Here is an 8,437-nt window from a genome sequence, read left to right as displayed (position 1 = left end):
CACCTGCTAGTGGTAGAGGGATCCGCCAGAGGTATGTGCAGGTATGGCTGGATCCGTGCAGGATGGATGGATGGCAGAGTAGTTAGCGTGGTCAGACGGGCCAAGTCAGCAACATGCGGGCAGCAAGGTACCAAAGGAGCAGGCAGAGAATGGTCAAGGTCACAAGCCGGGTTCAGTAACTCACGGGCAGCGCGGTACAGGGGATCAGGCAGAAGGATGGTCAGGCAAGCCAGGGGTTCAACGGGAGACGGTCAGCAGAGGTCAGGATCAAGCCGGGTCAGCAACGAAGCAGGAACACAAGATACCAGGTACAGAGGCTCATGGGAAAACATACACCAAGGCCCAGATCACAGGCCTGGTCATGCCTTAAATACACCTTTCTGCAATCAGCCCCAGGTTTGGCTGATTGCACGTGTGAGCTTCTGGCTGCTGAGAGCACCCGCTGGTCAGCTCTGGTACTGCAGCCCACATGGCAGATGAGTCCCACCACCAGTGCTGAGTCCATTCCTGACAGTACCCCCCCCCCTCAAGGAGCGGCCTCAGGACGCTCCAGACAGTCCTTAGTGGGCAAAATGTTCCACCGCCCGGGTCAGGTAACTGGCTGAATATCCAACTGCCGGAGAAAACCGGCTGGCTGGGTTTCCTGCTGGTAGACTTCTCTTTGTGTAGGAGAACCCAGGAAGGCAGGTCACTGGGCACAGGATTTCCAGGAGCAGGCTGGGTATCAGTTATTGGCCAGTTTAGCTGGACATCAGGGGCTGGCATGTCGGGCTGTGCAGCGGGCAGAGGCACGTCAGCGGGCACTGAGTCATCTGGCACGACAGTGGGCACCGAGTCACCGGGCATGTCAGCGGGCACCGAGCCATCTAGCAGAACCGCGGGCACAGAGTCACCTGGCAAGTCAACGGGCACCGAGTCACCGGGCATGTCAGCGGGCACCGAGCCATCTAGCAGAACCGCGGGTACCGGGTCACCAAGCTCGACAGCAGGCACCAAATTAACTGGCACAACAGTGGGCACTGAATCAACTGGCACGACAGCGGGCACCAAGTCATCAGGCATCAGGTCATGTGGCTCAACAGCGAGCACTGGGTCCTCAGGCATCAGGTCATCTGGCTCGACAGCAGGCACCGAGTCAACTGGCACGACAGCGGGCACCGAATCATCAGGCATCAAGTCATCAGGCTCGACATCGGGCACCGAGTCAACTAGCACCAAGTCAACTGGCATGACAGCGGGCACCGAGTCAACTGGCACGACAGTGGGCACCGAATCATCAGGCATCAAGTCATTCGGCTCGACAGCGGGCACCGAGTCAACTGGCACCGAGTCGACTGGCACGACAGCGGGCACCGAGGCAACTGGCACCGAGTCGACTGGCACGATGGTACAGCGAGTGGGAGCAGGGTACTGACATGTGGTAGATAGCAGGGTATACTGGGCTGTCACTGGGGGTGCTGTCTGGAATGCAGGAAGAGAGCTTTGAACAGAGGAATGATGAGAAACAGGACTGGTTCGTTGCAAGCTAATTGAGGCTGGATGTAACAAGCCTGACCATGTCTGCAGTAAGGGTTGGACAACGCTCAGCTTACACAAGGCCTGTCTGGTCAAAGATTGCACTGCATTTATACACTTCTTTAGCACATGTGGTGAACATGCTGAATAATGCTCCAAGAAGCAATCCGGATCATCCTCCAACAACCATACCAGTGATATTATTTGACTCACCCTGAATGGAGGAAGGAATTCATCCCTGCTTTCAGGGGTACTAGATGAAGCCAACTCAACACAAGCCTGAATCAATGGTTGCACCTCAGAGAGCTCTAGGACCTGACCTACTAGGGAATGAGCGACCCGTATGCACTCTAGCAGCTGATCCCTGGAATACTCCCGCAGAGTCTGATAGGCATATTCTCTGTCATCAAAGACTAGCATAGACAAATATATAACCTCATCAGGATGCATCCTTCACAACAAGTCAAGATGGCTTCCCTGTGCAGCCACTTCTGGTCAGGAAAGGCCTTGGTGTGATGTCAGGAATCTAGGAATGACCAGAAAGGTGTGGACTGACACAGGGAAACGCAGGTTTCAGGTATAGTATAATAATACAGTTTATTATTAGCCACCCAGATAAATATATAAACGCACAGTGAACAAACCAACCTTCCACTAATCTTAGTAGGTGCAGGAACACAGGCGTAGTCAGGGCTGGAGAGGTGGAATGGTCAGGCCGGCCGTAGGGTTCTGTAATGACCATTTGGTGGTACCTCTAGTGGTCCCCAGGACAGGATTCCCCAGGGCGCGGAGTCTAAGTCCCAGTCTGCTTATTCACCAGGGCCCCTGATGGTGGGGATGGACTTGGAGCAGACAGGAACCAAGTCGCGGCCCCTGAGTACACCTGCTAGTGGTAGAGGGATCCGCCAGAGGTATGTGCAGGTACGGCTGGATCCGTGCAGGATGGATGGATGGCAGAGTAGTTAGCGTGGTCAGACGGGCCAAGTCAGCAACATGCGGGCAGCAAGGTACCAAAGGAGCAGGCAGAGAATGGTCAAGGTCACAAGCCGGGTTCAGTAACTCACGGGCAGCGCGGTACAGGGGATCAGGCAGAAGAATGGTCAGGCAAGCCAGGGGTTCAATGGGAGACGGTCAGCAGAGGTCAGGATCAAGCCGGGTCAGCAACGAAGCAGGAACACAAGATACCAGGTACAGAGGCTCATGGGAAAACATACACCAAGGCCCAGATCACAGGCCTGGTCATGCCTTAAATACACCTTTCTGCAATCAGCCCCAGGTTTGGCTGATTGCACGTGTGAGCTTCTGGCTGCTGAGAGCACCCGCTGGTCAGCTCTGGTATTGCAGCCCACACGGCAGATGAGTCCCACCACCAGTGCTGAGTCCATTCCTGACACAGCACCTGCTATCAACCCATTCATTGCCCAACCTGGAATTGAGGTGGAAACAGCAAATTTAACAACCTTGATTTTTTGGAGCTGTTTTTCACAGATCTGTAGCAATTGATTGTGGGCCAAAGCAATTTATAAGCACAACAATAGATCTTTGCCCACCCAAATTCAACTTTTGCCAGATGATTCACATTGAAACCTATCATGGTTTCTGAATTTAAAACCTATTTGGGCCTAACCCTTAACATGGGCATTACAAAAAAGAGTGAATTGCGGTCATATTATTTCACAGACCCAATTCATCATATGCCCATGTTCTGTGCTGCAATGGCCAAGCATAGATATGGGTCAATAATGTGTTTCATGCATTTTAGTGATAACACGCTCTGTCGTTCTCGGTGTGACCCTAAAAATGATCAGCTCTATGATTCTTCCCTTTCTTTTATGATTTTGATTCTTCCCCTCATAAACTCCTTCACTGAGAAATTCACAGATATGTATACTCCCCAACCAGGGGTGAACTGACCATTTGGAAACTCGTGCACTGCCCGAGGGCCCAGGGTCAGTAGGGGGCCCCATGAGATGCCCCTGGTACCTTTTTCATAGGCTTTTTTGAGTTTGGGCAAGGACACAGGGGCCCCATGATCCCCTATTGCCCAGGGGCCCCATGAGTTGTTAGTCCGCCCCTGTCCTCAGCAAAGCATCTGCATAGACGAGTCCCACATGCATTTTTACAGGCCACCTTACAATAAAGCAATATCTCCACAGCAAACATGCCAGATCTGGGGTCAAAATGTATAAGCTCTGTGAAAGGACAACGAGCTATATATACAATTTTAGCGTTTATGAGGGAAGAGACAGTGAAGTAGAGCCCCCTAAATGCCCAGACTACATGGGGAGCAGTGGCAAGATAGTATGGAATTTGGTGTTATCTTTGTTCTGCAAGGGATACCACTTGTATGTGGACAACTTCTATACAAGCATGCCACTTTTTAGATACTTATACAATCTTGGAATTGGCTGCTGTAGCACCTTGCAACCTAATCGCTGGGGGCTTCCCCCAACGGCTTGTAAATACCCAACTTAGAAAGGGGGAGAAAGCCTGCTTGAGGAATAATGAATTGTTTGCAGTGAGGTGGAAAGACAAACAGGATGTTTTTGTCCTGTCTTCCATTCCGCAGACATGATAGTCCAAATTAGCATGGCATCTTGCGTTGTTGAGAAGCCTCTTTGTGTCCAGGACTATAACCTTAGCATGGGAGGGATGGACTTCAATGAACAAATGATGAAGCTGCATTTAGTTTCCCGCAGACACTGGTACAAAAAGGTGTCTATTAAAATTGGCTATATACAGTATAATGCATTTGTAATTTACAAAGCAACTGGTTGAAGTGGATCCTTACTAAAATTTCAGGTTTTGATCATCACAGTCCTTTTGTATCCAGAAGGTGTTAGATAGTCAGAAAACTGTCCATAACATTTTGAGAGACCCTAAAATCAAAGGCTGGAAAGTTTATGATTACAGTTCTGAAGTTACTAAAAAAGTTTTTAAAAAAATAATAAAGTGAAAAAAGAAGTAAAAAAAAAGTTGTTTTATTGAGTTTATTTTATATTGTTACTGTGTTTTATTATTAATAGTTCTTGTTTGCTTTGCAGGAATGTCAGTCAGCTGTAGCACTGATCTGTTTTTTTTCTCACAGTAACTGGGTGTTGCTCTCAGAATAAATACATCAGTGCTTGCAGCACTGCAGGGGGAGATTTCTCATCTGCAGTTAAAAAGAATATATACTGTATGCCAAAGCATGAGGAGCCTGGGGTGGTCAGTGGGCAGACCGGTCCTATGCTTCTGCATATATTTTTTTTTCACATTGATTGATGAAGAACATTAAATGTATGCCATACATTAGAAGTGGGTGGATGAAAGATGGTTGTTTCCAATGGTGGGAATACCACACCACCAATCCACATCGATCAACGTGAATGGAGTAATCTGTTGTTTACTAAGAAGAGTATGTGAACCACCCATGAGTCAAAGGTTGCCAGGTCCCTTGACTAAATTATAAAGAAACGTGTCTCCCATGGGACTTTAATGCAGTCAGCAACACAACAATATATAAAAAATATAATTTTATTGTACAAAAGTTTAATAAAATCACTCCATAAAAACATCTGCATATGAATACTCTGGTTTTGAACATTTACTTTCATGTAATGTGTACCCCTAAATTATGGGAATGTAGTGAATCATACATATACTGTATGGTATTCTCAGAATCTTTATTAGCCACATATCTTCAACGTGTTTCAATCTATGTATACAATCTTCATCAGGGGAGCAGTAGGGGCATCTGCACTGCAAGAAAAAATTGAACTACCAAAAATCCATGTAATGGTATTCATAATAAACCAAATACATTGATTATAAACTCACACAAAACTCAGAGTGACAGAAGAAAGTCATTCAACATCCACCTTAAAAATCCCAGAGGCCCATGTGGGCTCAACATCACATCCCACAAAGAACAACGATGGCTCTATCACAGCAGTTAGAGCAAAAATTGCCCACAGCAATTTCTGTACAAAAAAAGGAAGAATATATAATAGACAGCAGTCTAAAATAAATAATGGAAGAAAAAAACAGAAGAAAAATCAATATAATAGCAATCTGACCCTATTGGTCAGATTTTATATACCTTCAACCATATGCTGCATCATTGCCATCATGCGTTAAGAATACTATAAATTTCTTTACAGTTGATTGAAAATCTGATTTTATTTTTTGCCACAATTGTTTTTTCTTACACACAGTTGTCACTTTAATGAGATTTTTCTCACACATGCCATGGATATATTTGGAATTACACTCCAAAACACATTCTGCTACTTCTCCTGAATACAGGGACACCACACGTGTGAGACTATTTTGGAAGCCTAGCCACGTACAGGGGCCAAAAACCAATGACCACCTTCACGCTTTCAAAGGGCGTTATTTCCTCATTTCACTCCCTGACACACATAGCTTGAGCTTTTCACACATAGTACAGTATATGATCTCTGGCATGTATAATACAACACTGCCATCTAGAGGCTGAATTGGGAATTTTTTCCCATTAAAAGGCAGTATTGAGAAAGGGGCCACACCCATGTGGGGATGGTAAAACATTCCAAATAAAAGGGCTACAATGTAAGCTGACAGGAGGACTGTATATCTGTCAGTCTATTTCTAAAATTGTAATAGATTGTATGTACAGAATTTTTGTTTAGTAAAAGCACATTAATACACTACAGATGTCTAAACTTCCATGCTTCTAATGCAAAGAACCTTAATAGATACAAAGCAAAACACAGAGACCCTCAACAACTAGTTAGATATTTTCAGTAAGTTTCAGACTGAAACCCCTACATCACAGACATGACTGTCACCAAGTTTTTTCTTGAGTTCTTTTATCTCCCTCATGATCACATACTCAGGTGTACCTTTATCTCCACTGGAAACCAAAGTAATAGCAGAATATACTTATGTATACCCTATGCCTCCATTTTCTGAAAGAACTTTGTGAATGATTCAAATTTTTGTGTTACTATATCATTATCTGTCTTCCAGGGCCACTGATAAGGCAGTACAGCTGGTCCCCCTGTCCGGGCACCCGCCAAGCAGAAGGGATGGCTGTACTACTTTGTGACTCTTGTGGATCCCCCTGCAGCTCTGCTGGCTTTCTTTTCTCTGGCTGTGCTGCAGGGGGATTTGTTCTAATATATGAACACAGTAGTGCTTGTGCATTACTGCCTGCTCAAGTGTCAAGAGGCCATTAAAATCCTTCAAATTACAATTATTCCCATTTAAATAATGTTCACATGGTTACAGTTTTGTAAAGTGTTGTACTTGCAGTGGGGTGCATTTTTGGAAGTGTTTTAAATGTATTACCATTCCTTATTATAGAAGATGAGGTTTTGCTGGAAAAGTACTGGATCTTCTTTTTGCATTGCACTAAAACTGTGAGGCATTAATTTTCTGCTTTGCTGAAACACACCACTTTCCATTACTTACTCTTTGCTGGGCAAACTTATTTTTTTTTCTTTAATACCCTTTTGTAATGCATGAACTCTATAATTAAAAAAATGACACTGTTGACTATGTACATTCCATGAAATGTACACAAATGTTTATTAAAACTATATATTTTTTTCAGAAATACAAAAACAAAAAAAATCCCGAATAAATACAAAAGGTAAAACTGCATTATGTTAATAAATAACAAATATCATTTACACTTGCTTCGACTTTAACACACATTAAAGCGCTTACCGCTTCAACATACTTTTTTGTTGTGTCTTTGATGCTTCTGTGATGCTTTGATGATGCATTGGTGATGCTTTTTTGAAGCTTTATTGAAGCTTGGCAAATGCCCTGTGTGTGTGTTCATTTTCTATTTGTTTTAAAGGGATCCAGTAGAACCCCAGCTCAGTAATACCCCCCAACCAGCAGATCCCCAGCTCTTTAGTACCTCTGTTCAGCAGAACTCCAGCTCATTGGTACCCTCGTTCAGCAGATCCCCAGCTTCTTAGTACCTTCATTCAGCAGATCCCCTGATCAGTAGTACCCCCAGCTCTGCTGATGCCCCACTCAGTAATTCCCTCAGCTTTGCTGATCCTCTGTCACCCAGACCTCTCTCCAGTCTGTGCTCACCTTTCACTATAGGATTTTCATGTTGCACACCACATATGCCGTCTGCTAGTTGCTCCATTTTAGTTCATATTCCGCTCACCTTCCTGCTGCTCCACGCTGCACAGAAGATGTGATATCTGCACGAGGCACTCCCAGAATACAAAATAATAAGGGATCCTCCTGCGCTCATGGGAATAATTGACAAAATACAGCTGCTGTCACTTAGCTGATACCAATAAGTGCAAAATAAAATTAAAAATTAGTGAAGCGCTTGTATCACATGAATACAATCATGTATCTCCATATAGTGTAATTATAAATCAAAGTGACCACTATATATAATAAATGTGTGTTGACTCCCTCTAGTGAAAAGAAAAAATAGTGTCAACCAAAATAGCTAAATAACACACATTAGGAAACTAAATATATAGTGCATAAATCAAATATAATGAACAGAATATATATATACGTGAAAACAGAATATTGGCCACATACAATGGTGTCTAAATTATACATAAATGATATATGCCATAGGTGAACAAGACAATATCAAAGGTGAAAAAAATATTCCATGCATGTGACTGTGCTTTAAGCTGGAACACACACGTGATCTCCACTTCTAAGTGCAAGTACTCTCCTTCAAATGGCAGCAATGCCTGCTCACCTCCCTTCCTCGACCCACACAGGGCCTCAAAGCAGTTACCACCTCAGTGGTGTATTCCTCTGGCAGACTCCTTATTCCTCCTCCTCTCTTATGCAACTCATAAAAAGACAAGAAAGCCTTCCATAGTGTAGTAAATTTAATAGGCAAAGTTCATCAGGGTTCACCCTGATGAAGTCACGACGCACGTGACGCTACGCGTCGGTT

The sequence above is a fragment of the Staurois parvus genome, unplaced genomic scaffold (genome assembly GCF_062004578.1).
Source record: "Staurois parvus isolate SC_StPar_1 unplaced genomic scaffold, SC_StPar_1.0 ptg000750l, whole genome shotgun sequence".
Taxonomy (NCBI): Eukaryota; Metazoa; Chordata; class Amphibia; order Anura; family Ranidae; genus Staurois; species Staurois parvus.
The sequence above is the reverse complement of the archived record's forward strand: the minus strand, read 5'-3'. Positions refer to the sequence as shown.